We start from the raw sequence: 20520 nt of genomic DNA, 5'->3' as shown, positions 1-20520 counted from the left end.
AAGCCACATCTGCAACCTACACAACAGCTCATGGCAATGCCAGATCCTTAACCCACTGAGCAAGGCCAGGGATCAAACCTGCGTCCTCATGGATGCTAGTCAGGTTTGTTAACCGCTGAGACATGACAGGAACTCCAAAATTAGCAATATTTCAAGCCAACTTTTAAAATAAATTTGATTCACCCATTTGTTCATTTTTCCTTGTGTTTAGTAATTTAAATTTTCCATTTTCTGAAGTTCCCATTGTGGCTCAGTGGTTAACGAACCCAACTATCTATCCATGAGGACGTAGGTTTCAATCCTAGCCTAGCTCAGTGGGTTAAGGATCCAGCATTGCCGTGAGCTGTGGTGTGAGCTGCAGATGCAGCTCGGATCCTGTGTTGTTGTGGCTGTGGTGTAGGCCGGCAGCAGTAGCTTCTATTTGATCCCCAGCCTGGGAACCTCCATATGCCACAGGTATGGCCCTTAAAGATAAAATAAATAGGAGTTCCCGTCGTGGCGCAGTGGTTAACGAATCCGACTAGGAACCATGAGGTTGCGGGTTCGGTCCCTGACCTTGCTCAGTGGGTTAAGGATCCGGCGTTGCCGTGAGCTGTGGTGTAGGTTGCAGACGCGGCTCGATCCCGGTTGCTGTGGCTCTGGTGTAGGCTGGTGGCTACAGCTCCGATTAACCCCTAGCCTGGGAACCTCCATATGCTGCGGGAGTGGCCCAAGAAATAGCAAAAAAAAAAAAAAAAAAAAAATCCAGCGTTGTCACTGCAGCAGTTTGGGTGGCTGCTGTGCATGGGTTTGATCCCAGGCCAGGGAACTTCTACATGCTGTGGGCAGATTAAAAAATAAATAAATAAATAAATAAAATAAAATAAATAAATAAATTTTCCATCTTCTTTCTGTAATTGAACAACTGATTACTCATTATCCTTATTGTTGTTATTATTATTAGTATTTTGACCATACCCAGGGCACATGGAATTTCCCAGGCCATAGATCAAACCCATGCCACAGCATGAACCCAAGCCAACTGCAGTCACAATGCCAGATCCTTAACCCCCTGTGCCACAAGAGAACTCCCCATTTATTTTTGAAAAGATTTTCATACTTATGAAATTAAGTCACCAAGGTAAGTGCTAAAGGCCAAGGTGGGAATGTGGTCTAGAAACTATCAAGGAGGTTTTTGCTTGTTTGTTTGTTTTGTTCTTTCACTTGTATCTAATTATAATGGATGAACATGAACACTTAGCTAAACTGCATTTATCACCTTGAAAAAATATCCAGAAAAAAACACATCAGGGCTTAAAAGACTACACATCAATGTAAGTATTAAAAAAAAAGCTAAATCAGTTGTCTGTTGCCGCATTAGTGCTGAATAACAAACAACTACAAGTCCTCACTGGTATACGCAGCCTTTAGGGTTCACATGTCTGTAGGCTGGCTGTGTGGTTCTGCTGATCTAGCTGGGTTCACCCAAGTGTTTGTGGGCTGGGTGGGTGGCTCTGATTTATTGAACTGTCCTTCTGGAACTGGCAGGCTAGCTAGGAATGTCCTTCCTATGGCAATGGCAGAAGCTCTATTGCAAAGTCACCTATCAGATTTCTAACATCCCATTGGTCAAAGCCAGCCGTCTGAGCCCAAGGGGGACATTACACCCTGCCCACAATAAGAGAATGCTGAAAAGTTGCCTGATAAAGAGTATATATACAAAGAGTGGGAAATTCAGCCAGTGGCACAATCCATACACATTTTTAAGATTTTATCCAAGGAAATGTTCTAAAAGATTAAAAAAAAAAAAAGGATGCACCAGAATGTTCAGCAACATACTGATTACAACGGGAAAAAATTAGAAACCTAAATATCCATAAGTAAGGGTCTTTTTAAGTATAGCATGAGACAAGAAAATGAAAATGTATGCAGCTATGAAATTGAAGTAGATCTTTCTCTTCTTTAAATGGGAAGATGCTTGTTACACACTGTGAGTAGGAAGGATTAAAAAAAACTTGGACAATAGAATGAATGGTATGAACCTCTTTGTGAAAAATCTGTACATATTTCCACATGTGGTCTATACATAAAAAATATCTGAAACAATGTCATCTAAGTTTTTCTCTGAATTGTTGAGTTTTAGGTCCTTGTTTTCCTCTGTATTATTTGACTTTAAAAATGTATAAGTATTACTTTTACAGAAGCAATAAATGGCTCAAAAATAAGTAAGTTACTCATCTTTAAAATTAAATATATAGAGGAGTTCCCATCATGGCTCAGCAGAAATGAATCTAGCATCCATGAGGATGCAGATTCGATTCCTGACCTCACTCAGTGGGTTAAGGATCTGACATTGCCATAAGTAACTACATTGTGGTGTAGTTTACAGATGCAGCTCAGACCTAGCATTGCTGTGCCTATGGTGCAGGCCAGCGGCTACAGCTCTGATTCGACCCCTAGCCTGGGAACCTCCATATGCCCCAGGTGTGGCCCTAAAATACAAAAATAAATAAATAAATAAAATTAAATATAAGGAAACACATGAATGGCTAAGGAAGATATATATACACACACACAATGGAATAATATTTTGCCATAAAAAAGAGCATTTTGCCATTTGCAACACTTATGGACCTGGAGGGTATTATGCTTAGTGAAATAAGTCAGACAGAGAAAGACAAATACTGTATGATATCACTTAAATGTGGAATCTAAAAAATATAACAAAGTAGTAAATACAGCCAAAAAAAGAGGCAGATACACAGATACAGAGAACAAACTAGTGGTTACCAACATAGGTGGGGAGAAATACAGGGATAAGAAATTCAGAGGTACAGAAGTTCCCATCGTGACTCCGTGATTAACAAACCCAACTGGTATCCATGAGGTCAAGGGTTCAAACCCTGGCCTCACTCAGTGGATTAGGGATCCAGCATTGCAGTGAGTTGTGATGTGGGTCGCAGACACCCGCATTGCTGTGGCTGTGGTGTAGGCTGGCAGCTACAGATCTGAATTGACTCCTAGCCTGAGAACCTCTATATGCCATGGGTGCGGCCCTAAAAAGACAAAAGACAAAAAAAAAAAAAAAAAAAGAAGAAGAAGAAGAAATTAATAGGCACAAAATATTACATTTATAATAAGCTACTGGGATGTATCATATGACACAGGGTATATAACCAATAATTTGTAATAACTATAAATGGAGTATAACCTTTAAAATTTGTGAATTATTATGCTGTACCCCTAAAGCTTAAATCACAAATTGTGCATCAACTATACCTTAATTTCCAAAAGATTAAATATAGAAGCAAATAGGCTTTTCCTCCTAATTGCTGATTCATTTCACAATTTATACTGGAAGTCCCAGTTTTTACACACAAAGAAAGATTAAGTACTCATTTAAAAACAACTTTTATTTTTTAATTAAACTGGATGGGAAGTACAAAAGTATAAGTTAATATTATGCTTTACACTTTTTGGTATGTCTTAATTATTTTATAATATGTTTGAAATCTAAACCAAGCTTGCTTCACCGCTCAATATATTTTTATTACAAATGCAAATTTTTATTAGTTCTGAGTCTCCTAATGTCTAATAAGGAAAATGTTCAAATTTGAGACTATTTTTAAAAATTTGTTCAAAGCTGCTAAGAAATAATCATTTAATAAAGCATTCATTTATTGAACTCTTATTGTATACAATGCACTATTTCAAGGGCTCTGGGAAGTTTTTTAAGGATATGACGGAAAGTCTACTTTTAAAGAGCCAAAAGCCTCCTATTTTGAAGACTTTTTGTCTAAGTAGGATATGATACAAAGAATTTCTACCTCTAAAATTATCTAAATGTTTAAAGGGGATGGCTTGGGTAGAAAGTTAATCGGTTCCATTTTGGACATATTTTACTAAGGGTCCTGTGAAAGAAACACCCAAGGGAAGATGTCTGAGAGTACAGGAAAAAGAACCAAAGGTACCACTGGTTTGATTCCCCCTTTTCCTGCACATGGGGCTTAAACAAGATGAGGAAAGCATGATAAAATGACAGGTTAACTATCATTACCTATCAGGTAGCCACTAGCATGCACATGTGCACACACATGTCAGAATGAAACAGAGGACGGTGTTGGTGGGTGACAACTCATCTAGGTCAGTCTGGACGAATTTCACAGTGTATTGTATGGTCTGTGAGATATTTCTCTATAAGAAGAATTCTTAATAAAAAATAGATACACAAAATTATCTAAATGTTACAGCTAGATTTCATGGAGAAGGTTCAGCACATCTATGGGGTTCTCATCAATGGTTTGAAGTGACAGCATAATTGTTCTAGGCCCGGGCTTCTATTGGCTTGAACCTCAGTTCCAAAAACTCTGGACGGTCAACAGGCAACTTTCTTTTCTTTCTTTTTTTCTTTTTTTTTTTGGCCACACTTGATACACACAGAAGCTCGCAAGCCAGTGATCAAACCTGCACCACAGAAGCCACCCAAGCCACAGCAATGACCATGCCAGATCCTTAACCTATTGAGCCACCAGGGAACTCCAATAGACAACTTTAATCATGCCCCCATTACAAGTATCTTGGCCACAGGACACCAAGCGTGGTCTATGAACCAGCAGCCTCACCATCCTCTGGAATTTGATGGAAATTCAAAATCTTGGGCTTTGCTCAAGGTCTTCTGAATTAGAATCTGCACTTGAACAGGATTACTAAATGATTTATGTGCACATTCAAGTTTGAGAAGTGCTGCTTGCCTTTTTTTTTTTTTTTTTTTTTTTTTTTTTTTTTTTGCTTTTTTAGTGCTGCACTTGCAGCATATGGAGGCTCCCAGGCTAGGGGTCAAATCAGAGCTACAGCTGCCGGCCATAGCAACACCACAGCCATAGCAACACCAGATCAGAGCCACATCTGCAACCTACACCACAGGTCACAGCAACACCAGATCCTTAACCCACTAAGAGACGATAGGGATCAAACCTGCAACCTCATGGTTACTGGCTGGATTCGTTTCCGCTGCGCCACGATGGGAACTCCTTGCCTCTTCTTATTCTACCCATTTCTCCCTGAATGATTTCATCCATTCCTATGACTGTCATCACCAACCAAATACCAGTGACTCAAAAGGGCAACTGTGGTGCAGCGCTCTCATCTGATGCCATCCACATTTATAAAACTGCCGACAAGATTATCTCCGCCTGTTTGCACAACAGGCATATCAAATTCATATGGTCCCACAGGCAAATCTGATCTGGGAAATCTTGAGAAGAGTAATCATAAAAGACCTCATATTGGAGCTGGGGTTGAAATTGACCTGAGTGTAGGAAAACCGGGAGGGCAAGGATTCAGATAAAGGAAAAGTGAAAGGAACTATAGAACACACTTATCTTTATAACTGATTAGTAATGATTTTTCCCAAGGCGGTCATCTCCTGCCACGGAATCTAAGGAAGAGGTAGCAGTTCAGGGATTCTTCAGTTGGCAATAAGAATTTGAAAGAATTCTTCTTCAAATTTGCCTAAATAAGAATTTGCCTAAATTCTCTTGGTCTCTATCTTCTTCAAATTTCTTTTCCCTCTTTGAACAGATGTTTACTTAGGTATTTACCTGACCTGTGTGTCAGGTCCTGTGCTAGATGCTGGAGATAAAATAATGAACAAAATGCAAAAATTGATGCATTCACATTCTTGGGAGAAATACTTAGTTTCTCCCCTTAATGAGTCATTTAAAAAGAGACTATCATGCAAATAGTTTTTCAGTGATCAACTGGCTGTCAAGCTCCAGGGCTCCGGAAGAATTTCGACGTATCACATGAAATACTTTAGTGCAAAGTTTATCTTGGCAAAACTTACAAGCAAAGGTCAACAGACAAAGAAGGCCTGGATCCTTCCTCTTACCATAGGCCCTTACAGAGAGGCTTACTGGAAGCTGACCCCCTGGTAGCCCCCAAATGACTGGTGATGCATTTATTCGGTGCTTATATATGCCAGACTCTGATGTTACAAAGAATTAACAGCTCTGCCCTCCAGCAGGGATGTGAGCTGAAGTGTGAATGGAACAGTGCAAATCCTATTTTATATTCTTGCCTCCTTTGTTGAAGATTAATTCCATAAAATATAAAAAGACAACCTACAGAATGGGAGAAAATAGTTTCAAACAATGCAACCAACAAGGGCTTAATCTCCAAAACATATAAACAACCCATACAACTCTATAACAAAAAGACAAACAGTCCAATTGAAAAATGGGCAGAAGACGTAAACAGACATTTCTCTGAAGATATGTGGATGACCATTAGATATATGAAAAGATGCTCAACAGCACTAATTATGAGAGAAATGCAAATCAAAACTACAGTGAGGTACCAATTCACACCAGTCAGTCGGAATGGCCACCATTAATAAGTCTACAAATTACAAATGCTGGGGAGGGTGTGGAGAAAAGGGAAGCCTCCTTCATGGTTGGTGGGAATGTAAATTGGTGCAACCACTATGGAAAGCAGTATGGAGGTTCCTCAGAAAACTAAATATAGAACTACCATATGATCCAGCAATCCCACTCCTGGACATATATCTGGACAAAACTACAGTTCAAAAAGATACATGCACCCCTAAGTTCCCAGCAGCACTATTCACAATAGCCAAGACCTGAAAACAACCCAAATGCCCATCAACAGATGACTGGATTAAGATGTGGTACATATACACAATGTAACACTACTCAGTCATAAAAATGAATGTAATAATGCCATTTGCAGCAACATGGATACAACTAGAGATTCTCTTACTAAGGGAGGTAAATCAGAATGAGAAAGACGTATACCATACTATATCATTTATATGTAGAATCTACAATATAGCACAAATGAACCTATCTACAGAACTGAAACAGACTCACAAACATAGAGAACAGCCTTGTAGTTGCCAAGAGGGAAGAGAGTGGGAGGAGGGAGTGGGATGGACTGAGAATTTGGGGTTAGTAGATCCAAACTATTACATTTAGAATGGACAAAAAATAAGGCCCTACTGCATAGCATAGAGTACTTTAACCAATCTCCTGGGATAGACCATAATGAAAAATAATATAAAGAAAAAGAATGCATATATATGTATGAGTGAGTCACTTAGCTGTACAGCAGAAATTGGCACAATATTGCAAGTATTATATAATTTAATAAAAAATTTTAAAGTTTTTAAAAAAAAGTACAAATCCACCATCACATCTGAGAAACTTTTTCCAAGTATATTAATAGGTTTATCTGTGCAAATCCAAACAATGTGGAACATTTTGTTATGTCTCTTATTTTGCACAGATTTCACATAGCGATACATGCCCCATTGCTTTGGTAGACTTATTAAAACCAGCACTAGAGTCCAACTACAATAGTACAGCAAAAAAATTAACTAGTGACACACATCCACAAACGTGAAGGTTGGTCTATTAGAGTTATGAGCAGAAAAATATTGGTAACAGAATACTAAACCATAGAAAATTTACAGGGGAATTATAGATGAACAACAAACACTGAGCATTCCCCCTAATATTTTTGTTAGGGAATGTTGAACAAAACCTCCCACCTTAGCCAGGCCCTATAATGATTCGCAGGAGTTGTCTCACAGCAGGAAGCCCTGATGAGGCCTTGAAGGCAAACCAGGAGCATTTGGGAGAGGCTCGTGGGAGGGAGGAGATGACCAACCTCCCAGAATCCTTGGCCCTGGAATCCATCTTGGCTGAGAGGTCCGTGTGCCACCAGGAAGGACCCTGAGCCAGACCAAATCTGGGCCAAGCAAGACAACTGGCCAGAGTCAACCTGGAAACTAACCTCAGTCCCATAAAACCTGAGACTGGGAGCCGCATGATAAAGTAGTCCTCCTGGGTTCCCTCAGCCTGCTGCTCTCCACCCAGGCACCCTTCCCAGTAAAGTCTTTTGCTTTGTCAGCACGTGTGACTCCTCAGACAATTCTTTTCTGAGTGTTAGACAAGAACCCATTCTTGGGCCCTGGAAGCAGTCTCCCTTCTTGAAACACTTTCATAAAGAGATAGTTTCCTCAAGCCCCAAAGCTCATGCCCTTAAGAATGTTTGATAAGTGTAAAAATTTGAACTATTAGTCACAACTCTTACATCTTTACATTTCTCTTTTTATATTGTATTCTAGAGCTGATAAAATAGGGGAGAGAAAAATAGAGCTTTGCTATCAGGACTTTTACCTTCTTATTGGATTTCAACCCCATTATCATATATTTCCAGAAATACACAATAGTGCCAAATAGCTTTGGCTATCTTGGGTTGGTTTTTCTGTATATTAGCTGTCATCGTAAAATTATTGTGCCTCCTCTGTGGAGACTAAAATTCCAGACAAGTTACTGACAAATTTCTCTATACTTCACTGATTCCTCAAAGAAAATGGATTTTCTACCCAGCTAAAATTAATTATAATTGTTACAGAAATCAGAATGCATCTGACAGCTTGTACAGAAAACACTGTGTGCTTTCCTTTCCTTTTTATCATATCAGTAACCACATTCTCCAAAATCAATTTGCATCTTATAAACTTCCTAAAGAAAGAGCTACCCACTACACACACTTACTTGGAAAAGTCAGGTTCAAAAATCTTCTAAACGGTGGGGATGAAGGTTTGGGCAATGAGAGAAAGCATGAGAGAATGTTTTATCATCTCTTGTCTGCCCCAAGAATCTGTAGGATCTGGGAAAATGCTACTATGGTACAAGGCAGCCCAAGATGGGAAGTTCCAGGGTGTTTAAATTAGTACTTCTGCCTAATAAGCTACCCAAAATGTAGTGGCTCAAAACAGCAGCCGTGGAGTTCCCTGGTGGCTCAGTGCATTAAGGATCCAGCGTTGTCACTGCTGTGGCTCCACTTGCTGCTATGGTAAGGGTTTGATCTCTGGCTCAGGAACTTCTGCATGCCCCAAGTGCCCCCCCCACACACACACACATAAGCAACCATGTTTTTTTCCTATACATGGACAGGTCAACCAGTTTGTTGATCTGAGTGCACTCCAGAGTCTGCAGTCAGCTTCCGGTTGGCCGTGCACTGGCTAGTCAGCAGCAGATTCAGCAGAGACAACTGGGAGGCTTCAGCTGTCCTCCACATGGTCTTCTCATTTTTCAACAAACTAGCCTCAGCTTGTTCTCAGGCTGCTGGCAAGGAGAGAATAGAAGCCTGCAAAGCCCCTTGATGACTGGCATTGGCCAAAGTGAGTTACCAGTCAGCCTAGCTTCTACCTCTTGATAAGATCTTCAAAGTCACATGGCAAAGGGCTAAAATACAGGGATAGGAAATTATTAAAGTGTTTTAGGAGTTCCCGTTGTGGCTTAGCGGTAAAAACTGACTGGTATCCATGAGGACGCAGGTTCGATCCCTAGTCTCATTCAATGGGTTAACGATCTAGTGTTGCCATGAGCTGTGGTATAGGTTGCAAACCTGGCTTGGATCCTGCATTGCTGTGGCTGTGGCATAGGCTGGCAGCTGTAGCTTTGATGCAACCCCTAGCCTGCGAACCTCCATATGCTGCAAATGCAGCCCTAAAAAGACCAAAAAAAAAAAAAAAAAAAAGTTTTATCCGTAAGTCTAGTATCCACAGGAAATCACTGGCTAGCTTCCTTAGATATTCCATTTCAACCTGGCACATCCTTGGGGACCAAGATTTGCTGAGACTTTACCTGAATGTGACCTTATATTGCAGTTTCCGTTACATTCCCAAAGGCAAGACAGAGAAGATGGGCAAGAGGGAAAGAGATGCTGTCTGTATCTGCAGGACTTTACTGTTCCTCATCTCCCATCAATAATAAATCCAGGAGTTCCCATCGTGGCTTAGTGGTTAACGAATCCAACTAGCAACCATGAGGTTTCAGGTTCGATCCCTGGTCTCGCTCAGTGGGTTGGGGATCCGGCATTGCTGTGAGCTGTGGTGTAGGTTGCAGATGTGGCTCAGATCCTGTGTTGCTATGGCTGTGGCGTAGGCCGGCGGCTGTGGCTCTGATACGACCCCTAGCCTGGGAACCTCCATATGCCACGAGAGCAGCCCAAGAAATGGCAAAATGGCAAAAGGCCAAAAAAAAAATTAATACATCCAAACACTTGCCCTGGCCTCTTGGTGGGAGGAGTAAGCTTCTCTGCTCCTCACCTTTGGGACAGCCATGTGCCTTGCTTTGGCCAATGAGACACACCACCAGCAAAGATTTTAAATGTGCTTATGGGAGTTCCCACTATGGGGTAATGGGTTAAGAATCCAACTGCAGAGGCTTGGGTCATTGCAGAGGTGTGGATTCACCCCCTGGGTTAAAGGATCTGGCTTGCAACAACTGTAGCATTTAAGTCACAGCTGTGGCTCAGATTCAATACTTGGTCTGGCAACTTCCATATTCTGCAGGTGCAGCCATAAAATTTAAAAATGCAATGAAATGAAATGTGCTTATGATCACTATGGAGAACTGTATAGAGGTTACTTAAAAAACTAAATATAGGAGTTCCTGTCATGGTGCAGCAGAAACAAATCCGACTAAGAACCATGAGATTGTGGGCTCGATCCCTGGCCTGTCTCAGTGGGTTAAGGATCCAGCGTTGTCATGAGCTGTGGTGTAGGTTGCAGACTCAGCTCAGATTTGGCATTGCTGTGGCTGTGACATAGGCTGGCAGCTACAGCTCCGAATGGACCCCCTAGCCTGGGAACCTCCATATGCCGTGGGTGCAGCCCTAAAAAGACAAAAAAGAATAGATACTAAGGATCTACTATAGAGCACAGGGAACTCTAGTCAATATTCTGTAATAACCTATATGAGAAAAGAATCTGAAAAAGAATTGATGCAGATATAGGTGTAACCGATTCACTTTGCTATATACCTGAAACTAACACAACATTGTAAGTCAACCATATACCAATAAATCTAAAAAAATAAAACAAAATGTGCTTATGCATTAAGCTTATGCTATTGCACTTAGGCCTTTGCCATGAGAAAAGCACACCCTGGGTAGACACTGACCCTTAACCACAGAGCAAACCAGCCCAGATAACCCACAGGTACATGTACCAAAAACAAATAAATGTTTATAGTTGTATGCAACTGAAATTGACTGAATTATTGATATACTGAACTAAGAGTAGATGAAGAAGGCAAGGAGGAGAATGGGAATTCTGAAAGCAGGAAACCAGCACAGATATGATGGAATCACCACCTTTAATCCAGGTTTATTCAACAAGTGAACTTTCTGGAGAAACGCAGGGTTGTTTTTATTCACTGAACACTACAAGTATTAATCCAAGAGCATCTTTTCTGTGTGTGTGTGTGTGTGTGTGTGTGTGTGTGTGTGTGTGTGTGTACTTCTTGTTTAATGGTTGTGCTTAATCATTAAAAGAGAATTTTGCATTATCTTTGTAAACATTACACAATACATTGATATTTTCTAAAGAACTGTCCCATATTCCCCCATCTGTGAAATAAAGATCAACCTACTAAAACGCCTCAAAGGGTTTTCTGGGGTTTTTTCCCAAAGAATAATGGAGAAGATAATTGAAAAAAAAAGTTAAGAAGTACAAAGTGATATAAACACCAAATAATAATTACTTGTGAGAATTGAAATGAGAATTGCTTTGCTAAGAAATCTTGAGTTAGATTACAGCTTCGTTATTTGTGAGGAACAGCTAATAACAATCCTCATTAAAATTTCTAATTTTCTACTGACTGACTCTCTACCAGGTCAAAATTATTAGCAAATCCTTATCAAGCATCATGAAATGGAAAGATATTCAGAGCAACCAGCTTAATTTCCTTTTGGCATATGGTTGACCAGGGTTGTCAGAAGTCACATAGCTATTGCAGAAGGACATATTTTCAGTTAAAGAGAAAACAATCACCCCTGCCCCAGCATATAAAGCTTCACAAGGCTACTAGGCAGAGGTCTCTAGTTAGTTAGTTGGAAGGCTAACCGATATGATATTTGTACTACTACCATTCCAGAAGAACTTACTGCTGATTTACTTATGCGCACTGGTAATAGTAATAACAATAATAAACAGTTAGCACTTATTGAACAACAACCATGTGCCAGGAACTTTACGTAAATTATCTCATCCCCAACACCTATCACGTATAATTCTTTTTATTATTATTGCAGGGCCGCACCTGCGGCATATGAAGTTCCCAGGCTAGGGGTCCAAAAGAAGATGCAGCTGCCAGTCTACACCACAGCCACAGCAACACCTGATCTGAGCTGCAGAAATGACTTACACCACAGCTCAGAGCAACACTAGATCCTTAACTCACTGATGGAGGTCAGGGATCAAACCCGTGCCACAGCAGTGACCTAAGCCACAGCAGTGACAAAGCTGGATATGGGAACTCCCATAATATTAATATTGACATATGGTTAATTAATTATTAATATTGACATATCATTATAAATTTCATAACATTATTATAAATGTTTTTAGGTGTGAAAATGAATTGTGGTTATGTTTTTAAAAGAGAGAGTCTCTTTGTCTTTGAGAGCAGGAGTTGGAAAACATCAGACAGTAAATATTTTAAGTTCGTGGACCATACAGTCTGTCACAAGTATTCAAATCCATCACTGTAGCACAAAAGTAGTTACACACAATGAGCACGTGAAGGACCATAGCTGCCGTTGAGGAAGAAAAGTTTTCCTCTACCCTCTTAGATTCAGTTCTTGGAGCCTGTGAATTAAACTGACGAAAAAACAAATCAGGAAGAGAAAAGACAGATTTTTATTCATGTACACACACAAGAGTTCACAGAAAAGCATGACTCAGAAAGGCGATTAGAACTTGGGACTTACAAATGGGAGTTCCCGTCGTGGCGCAGTGGTTAACGAATCTGACTAGAAACCATGAGGTTGCGGGTTCGGTCCCTGCCCTTGCTCAGTGGATTAACGATCCAGCGTTGCCATGAGCTGTGGTGTAGGTTGCAATAACAAAAAAAAAAAAGAACTTGGGACTTACAAATCACCAGAAGAGGAAAAGGGCACTTATGGGAAAACAAATGATTTTTAGGAAAGATAAATGGGCCCTGGGGAGAATAGACAACAGGCATAGTTATATGACAATGTCAGTTTAGACTACGCAGACATGGTCCCAACTTCTTCCATCTGTGAAAAGAGTCAGTCGGGGGGATTGTGAATTCCTGGGGAGATTAATCACAACTGAGTTTTTCTGGGAGGTTCTGCTCTTAGGCAGATAAAAGAGTTCAGAAAAAAAGCCTATTCTCAAATGACCTCAGTTGAAATAAATTTTATGCCACGGAATTCCCACTGTGGCTCACTGGGCTAAGAACCCAACATAGTATCCATGAGGATGTGGGTTTGATCCCTGGCCTCGCTCAGTGGCTTAAGGAACCAGCGTTGCCTCAAGGTGAGGTATATGTTGCAGGTGCAGCTCTGATTTGACCCCTGGCCTGGAATCTTCCATATGTCAAAGGTGTGTCCATGAAAAGAAAAAAAATTTTATGCCCTAATAGCATGTTTTGGACCCTTTCATGGCATTCCAATAACTTTATTTGTAAAATAGACATTGGGCCATAATTTGCTACTTTATTTTATTTTTTAAATTTATTTTTTAGGGCCGCACCTGCAGCATATGGAAGTTCCCAGGCTAGCGGTTGAATCAGAGATGTAGTTGCCGGCCTACACCACAGCCACAGCAATGCGGGATCTGAGCCGTGTCTGCAACCTACACCACAGTTCAAGGCAACACCAGATCATTAACCCACTGAGGGAGGCCAGGGATCGAACCCACACACATCCTCATGGATGCTAGTCTGCCTCGTTACCCCTGAGCCACAACAGGAACTTTCAATACCTTTATTTTAGAGATACATACTGGAATATTTAAAGGTGAAATATATGATGGATGAGATCTATGTCAAAATAATCAAGTAGAAGGAGGGGAAGTGAATGGGCAAAAATAAGGTAAAACAAGATTGCTCATAAATGGATAACTGCTAATGAATACATGGAGGATTATTATACCTCTCTATTTTTTTAATTTTTAAAAATTTTCCTTCATAAAAAGTAAAGAAGTAAAAATAAAAAGCAAACAAAATAAGTTTGTTTTGAAGTTCCCCATCGGCCTACTGGGTTGAGGATCCAGCATTGTCACTGCTGTGACTCCTGTCACTGCTATAGCCTGGCGCAAGAACTTCCACGTGCTGTGGGCCCGGCCAAAAAAAAATGTTTTAAATAAAAGACCATGGTAATCCTTAAGATTTTGAATTAATTGCTATTATTGAACACATTGTATTCCAGGCACCGTGCTAACCACTTTACATTTATTAACTCATTTAATCTTCCCAACAACTCTAAGAAGTAAGTACTATTGTTATCCCCATTTTGCAGATGAGGAAGGGTACAAATAGGTTAAATATATTGCCAAGATCACAGAGCCCATAAGAGGCAGAAATAGTAGCCAAGCCCCAGTAGGCTGGCTCCAGAGTCCATCTTCCCAAAGTACTAAACAAGTTATTTATTAGATGCTTGGGGTTCAATTTGAAATTAACATGCTGCCCCAGTGATATATTTCTGGGGAGTTACCTCCTGGGTCTTTGCACTCTACATTATTGTTCATCCATCTTTCTCACCCACAATATGAAAAACTAAGCTTAGTTATTAGAATAATCTAAATCCTTCTGTAACTGAATGCATTTTTTTTAATCAACCTTCTCTCTCTTGCTTTAGTCCAAAATACAATAACAACAAAAAAAAAATCTTTTTGAGGCAAAAAAGAAAGACCAATGGCTTGTATAAAACATGAGCATTTGAGTCCTGTTAAGCTCAAGTATACAATTTAAACCAGGCCAGGCATTGATTCAGGTCAGGAGCCAGAATTTTTAACCACCACTGTGTACAAAGGATTTTCAGTATTAGCATAATCTTTAAACAGACATCAAAAAACAAAATCGCAAGCTACAAGGAACCTTGAGAGGTCACCTAATCCCATGATGCTGCTGGGAAGGGGAGGGCCTGAGCCAGCCAAAAGTGGCAGCTTTCTAATCTTTCATCGCTTTAGAGGAAATGTCATCAGCTTCTTTGTTAATATTTCTATTCTTCACACCGCTTATTTTAGGGGAAAATTCTAGAGTCTGGATATGGGACTTTTTACCTTGACAAAGCTTTTTTCCTATTTAAAAACAGGTCACGTGGATGACACTATAACAATAATAATAATAATAATAAAATCTACATCAATATAGAAGTGTGAAAATAATAATGAAATCCCAAACCAATCCCATTTTCTGGACTTAGCAACCAAGCTCCTAGAGAATTCATGAATATGGAAAAGCCCACACTCATCTCTTAACAAAACAGCCACTCTGTATAGAGGATACACTTAGTGTATAGATAACCTTATTTGAGGCTCAAAACCATTGTTGCATGGGCAATGTTATTGACTCTAAAATCAAGCAGTACTCAGCAGCCCCTCCTGGATACAAAGACCTCTCCATGTCTCCATTTCTTGTTTGCAGAAAAAGACTTTTTTCTCCTAGTCCTTCCCAGAGTTCCAAAGAGAAAGAACAAGAGAAATTAGGAAAAGTGAGGGATCACAGAAACAAAGGAAAAGCAGTTAAATAAGAAAAGTAATGGCAATAGTACAGCAATAAAATAGCCCTAGTTCCTCCTCAAGGCATATACACACAATTTGACACACACCTTCGAGCTGTTCTGCAGAAACTACGACCACCTCCATCCAGGAGGAGGACACACCAGCACTGACCCCAGGCTGGTTGGAACCAGAAGGATGATGATGAAGATTCCTGGAGCACCACGCTGTCACCTCCCCACCAACCAATCAGAAGAAAGTCATGCACCCTGCAGCCCTCACCCAAACGTTGCCTTTAAAAATTCTTCCCTGAAGGAGTTCCCCTTGTGGCTCAGCGGAAATGAATTTGACTAGTACCCATGAGGACACGGGTTCAATTCCTGGCCTCGCTCAGTGGGTTAAGGATCTGGCATTGCTGTGACCTCTGATGTAGGTTGAAGATGCAGCTTGGATCCAGTATTGCCGTTGCTGAAACATAGGTGGGCAGCTGTAGCTCCGATTTGACCCTTAGCCTGGGAACTTTCACCTGCCAGGGTACATCCCTAAAAAGACAAAAAAAAAAAAAAATTCTTCCCTGAAGACCATCAGGGTGTTAGTGTTTGTTATTGGTTTTTGGTTTTTTCTGTCTTTTCAGGGCCGCACCCACAGCATATGGAGATTCCCATGCTAGGGGTCTAATCAGAGCTACAGCTGCCAGCCTACTACACAGCCACAGCAACACCAGATCTGAGCTGCATCTGCAACCCATACCACAGCTCACAGCAACGCCGGATCCTTAACCCACTGAGCAAGGCCAGGTATCAAACCCACAACCTCATGGTTCCTAGTTGGGTTCGTTTCCGCTGTGCCATGACAGGAACTCCTTTTTTCTTTTTTTTCTTTGTTTGGGTTTTTTGAGCACAGAAGCAGCCCATTCTCCTTGCATGCTGCCCTGCAATGAATGCCGTACTTTCCTTCACCATAACCTGGTGTCAGTAAATTGGCTTTGCTGCAGTGGGCAAGCAGACCCAAGTTTGGTCCAATAACAGTTCTATTTACAGATGAGAAAAAGGAGGCCCAGTGATAGTGATTTAAACCTAGGTCTATTGAGCCCAAACCTCCCACCACTCTCCCTGCCACATCACTCTGGAGAGCAAAGTGGGTTGGTTATTCACCACAGCTCTGTGGAATTAAGCAGTGAAAATGAAACCAAGTTCCCTGCTGAGTGTATGATTAATCTTTCTTTCCAAAACTGTGTTCCCTTTCCTTTCCTGCCCCTGTTCCCCTCAAGATTGAGGGGTATTGAAGAAAGGGGGACATTCAAACCAAGCAGGACCCTGCAGGAGGCTGCCAGATACAAAAGCCTTTCTGTGCTTCCCATTTCTTCTTTGCTTCTGGCCATGCCTGCAGCATATAGAAGTTCCAGGGCCAGGGACTGAACCCAAGCCACAGCAGTGACATCCTTAGCCAGTAGACCACCAGGAAACTCCACGTTCCCCACTTCTTCTTTGTAGGAAAATGACTTCAGCCTCCTAGGCCTTCCTTGAGTTCCAAAGAGCAGGCTCAAGCAGTTAATGATTAGGTCAATAGTCACAGGACTCCTAGTTCCTCCTGAGGGGATATAGATAACAATCTGGTTCAGATCTTTGAGTTGTTCTGCAGAAACTAAGACACTTTCCCAGGTGGTAGATGGTGACTACATGTGAGCACAAGTACATAGACCCCAGGCTGGTTGGAACCAGAAGGTTGAGATTCTCTGTTATCTCACCATCAGCCAAGCAGAAGAAAGTCCACAAGTTGATAATATATTCTACAACCCTCTCCCCTAACACTGTCTTTAAAAACCTTTGCCTGGGAAGTTCCCAGTGTAGTTCAGTGGGATAAGTACCTGACATAGTTGCCATGAAGATGAGGTTTTGATCTCTGACATCACTCAATGAGTAAGTATCTGGCATTTCTGCAAGCTGTGGCTTAGGTCACAGATGCAGCTTGGATCTGGCATTGCTGTGGTTGTGGCACAGGCTGCAGCTGCAGCATAGGATGGCAGCTGCAGCTCCAAATCAACCCTTAGGCAGGGAACTTCCACATGCTGCAGATGCAACCATGACAATAAACAAACAAACAAACAAACAAATCCTTGCCTAAAAGCCATATGGGAATTCAGATCCTTTGAGCATGAGCTGCCCATTCTCCTAGTTTGGCAGCACAGATAAACCCTTACTTTACTGCAAATGTCAGCTATCAGGGTTTGGCTCTCTGAACCACAGCACAAGATTGCTTGCTGGGTAACAAAAGGATAAAGGAACTTCTCATGTGCTTTTTGCTAAAGTTAGGCCAGACTAAAATTGCAACACACGCTTCAGTTACTCTGAGGTTATAAGCCAATGGTGAGGGGTGTGGAAAATGGGCTGATTTATAAATACCACTTGGTGGTATATGAAAAATGTATCATCAGTGTTTTTACCTATAAATTAATAGGGCCTTCTATTAAGATACTGTGATGATTTTTTTTTTTTTTTTTTTTTTTTTTTTTGGCTGTGCGTGCAGCATGCAGAAGTTCCCAGGCCAGGGATGGAACTTGCACCACAGCAGCAACCCAAGCCACAGCAGTGATGATGGCAAGTCCTTAACCCGTTGGCCACCGGAGTACTCTGAATCCTGTTTTAATTATAAAGATATACTTAAACCTGGAAAGAGTAGAGTATGTATACATACACACTTAAGGAAGGGTCATTTTGATTTACAAGTTGAAGTTTGGTTACCAGTCTTTATATACTCTATTTTAATGTACCATTACCTGCAAAAACAAAATAGGTCACGTCTTTCCAAATAAACAAAAGGAGACATTCAGGAAACAAAAGGAGACATTCTTGAAACTTGGCATTATTCCTTCTCCCAATTCAGAGTAAGGTCCAAAAGAGATAGCTCTGCCCCTCCCTAAAAATTTCCCTTGGTAGGAAGCCTCTACCCTTGGCCTTTGGGCAGGGGGTATATTCCATGTCCTCTGCTTTGGTTCCTCCCTGAAGTACCTAGAAAACAGTATCTGATGCACATTCCCGAGTTGTTTTACAGATGCTAAATCCCCCACCAAATGGAAGACATGAATTACTTGATGACCATGAGCACAGGGTCCCCAGGCCTGTTGGAGCCCAGGGATTGATGACGTTAACCTCCATGACACCACTGTGTCACCTCACCATCAGCCAGTCAGAGAGAGAACTGCACACAAGCTGTTCACACACCCTGTGACTGCCCTCCTTCACCCTGCCTTTAAAAATTCTTTCCTTTCATAGAACTAGAATAAGTAATCCTAAAATTTATAGAGAGTGGTAAAAGACCCAGAATTGCCAAAGCCATCCTGAAGAAAAAGAGCAAAGCAGGAGGCATAACCCTCCCAAGACTTCAGATAACACTACAAACCTGTAGCAATTAAATGCCATGGTACTGGCACAAAAACAGACATTATAGAACAGAATAGAGAATCCAGAAATCAACCCACATACCTATGGACAACTAATCTTAGACAAAGGAGGCAAGAATATAGTGGGAAAAAGTCTCTTCAACAAGTGGTGTTAGGAAAGGTGGAGAGCTGCATGTCAATCAGTGAAGTTAGAACACACCCTCACATGATATGCAAAAATAAACTCAAAATGGCTTAAAGACTTATGACATGATACCGTAAAACTCTTAGAAGAGAACATAGGCAAAACATTTTCTGATATAAATCATAGCAATGTTTTCTTAGGTTAGAAATAAAAGCAAAAATAAATAAATGGAACCCAATCAAGGTTAAAACCTTTTGCACAGTAAACCATAAACAAAACAAAAAGGTAATATTCATACTGGGAGAAAATATTTGCAAATGATGCAACTGACAAGGGTTTAATCTCCAAAGTATACAAACAACAGTCATACAACTCAATCACAGTAAAATAAATAAATAAACATTCCAATTAAAAAAATGGACAGAAGATCTAAACAGACATTTCTCCAAAGAAGACACAGATGGCCAACAAGTACATGATAAGATGTTCAACATCACTAATTATTACAGAAATGCTAATCAAAACCACAATGAGATGCTGCTTACACTGTTTGTGGGAATGTACATTTTCCACTATGGAAAACAGTATGGAGGTTCCTCAGAAAACTAAATATAGAACTGCCATATGATCCAGCAATCCCACTCCTGGGCATATCCAGACAAAACTTTCATTCAGGGAGTTCCCGTTGTGGTGCAGCAGAAACAAATCTGACTAGTATCCATGAGGATGCAAGTTCAGTCTCTGGCCTCACTCAGGGTTGGGGATCTGGCCTTGCCATGAGCTGTAGTGTAGGTCACTGATGCTGCTCATATCCCATGTTGCTATGGCTGTGGCATAGGCTGGCAGCTGTAGCTCCAATTCAACCCCTAGCCTGGGAACTCCATCTTCTGTATTTTCGAACCAGCCCTTTACAGAAAAAAACTGATTAAACCCTGAGCTAAAGGTGTTTTTGTTTAAAACAACAAACGACATTGCTTTTAAGCAATTCTAAAGAAACTGCGAAGTAACCAGGACCCTTGGTCCCAAAAATCAAAGTTGAGTCTCAAGCAACTAGGCAGAGAAAAAGCATCACAGCCCCCACTAATTACAGCTATGAGTTTCATCTCCTGTACTTACTCTTTAGGGTGATGACAACTCTCTTGATTTTCTAAGACCATGAACAAACTGCTCTTCCTTGCTCTCTGCCTGAAACAGAGATATTTGCAGTCACTGTTAGAACTAACATTTTTTTCTCTTTGTGTTGGTGTACGTGTGCAAACGTGGTGTACCCACAGAGTTCGTTGGATTTTGGAAATAGGATTTTTGTTCCCAAGATCAATAAGATTTCTCTTCGCATAAAATATACATTCTGGAGTTCCCACTGTGGCTCAGCAGTAACAAACCTGACTAGCATCCATGAGGATCTGGGATTGATCCCTAGCCTCGCTCAGTGGGTTAAAGATCCGGCATTGCTGT

General features: G+C 40.8%; 1 long non-coding RNA gene across 1 annotated transcript in view; it reads right to left on the bottom strand.

The window, feature by feature from the left end:
- LOC110256539 overlaps positions 1 to 20520 on the bottom strand; it is a 213226-nt gene extending 192706 nt beyond the window's left edge. Inside the window, exon 1 of the long non-coding RNA XR_002338169.1 lies at positions 20182 to 20520. This is a non-coding gene — a long non-coding RNA (uncharacterized LOC110256539). The remainder of the gene's footprint in view (positions 1 to 20181) is intronic.

Source organism: Sus scrofa, chromosome 13 (assembly GCF_000003025.6).
Source record: "Sus scrofa isolate TJ Tabasco breed Duroc chromosome 13, Sscrofa11.1, whole genome shotgun sequence".
Taxonomy (NCBI): domain Eukaryota; kingdom Metazoa; phylum Chordata; class Mammalia; order Artiodactyla; family Suidae; genus Sus; species Sus scrofa.
The sequence above is the reverse complement of the archived record's forward strand: the minus strand, read 5'-3'. Positions and strand labels throughout refer to the sequence as shown.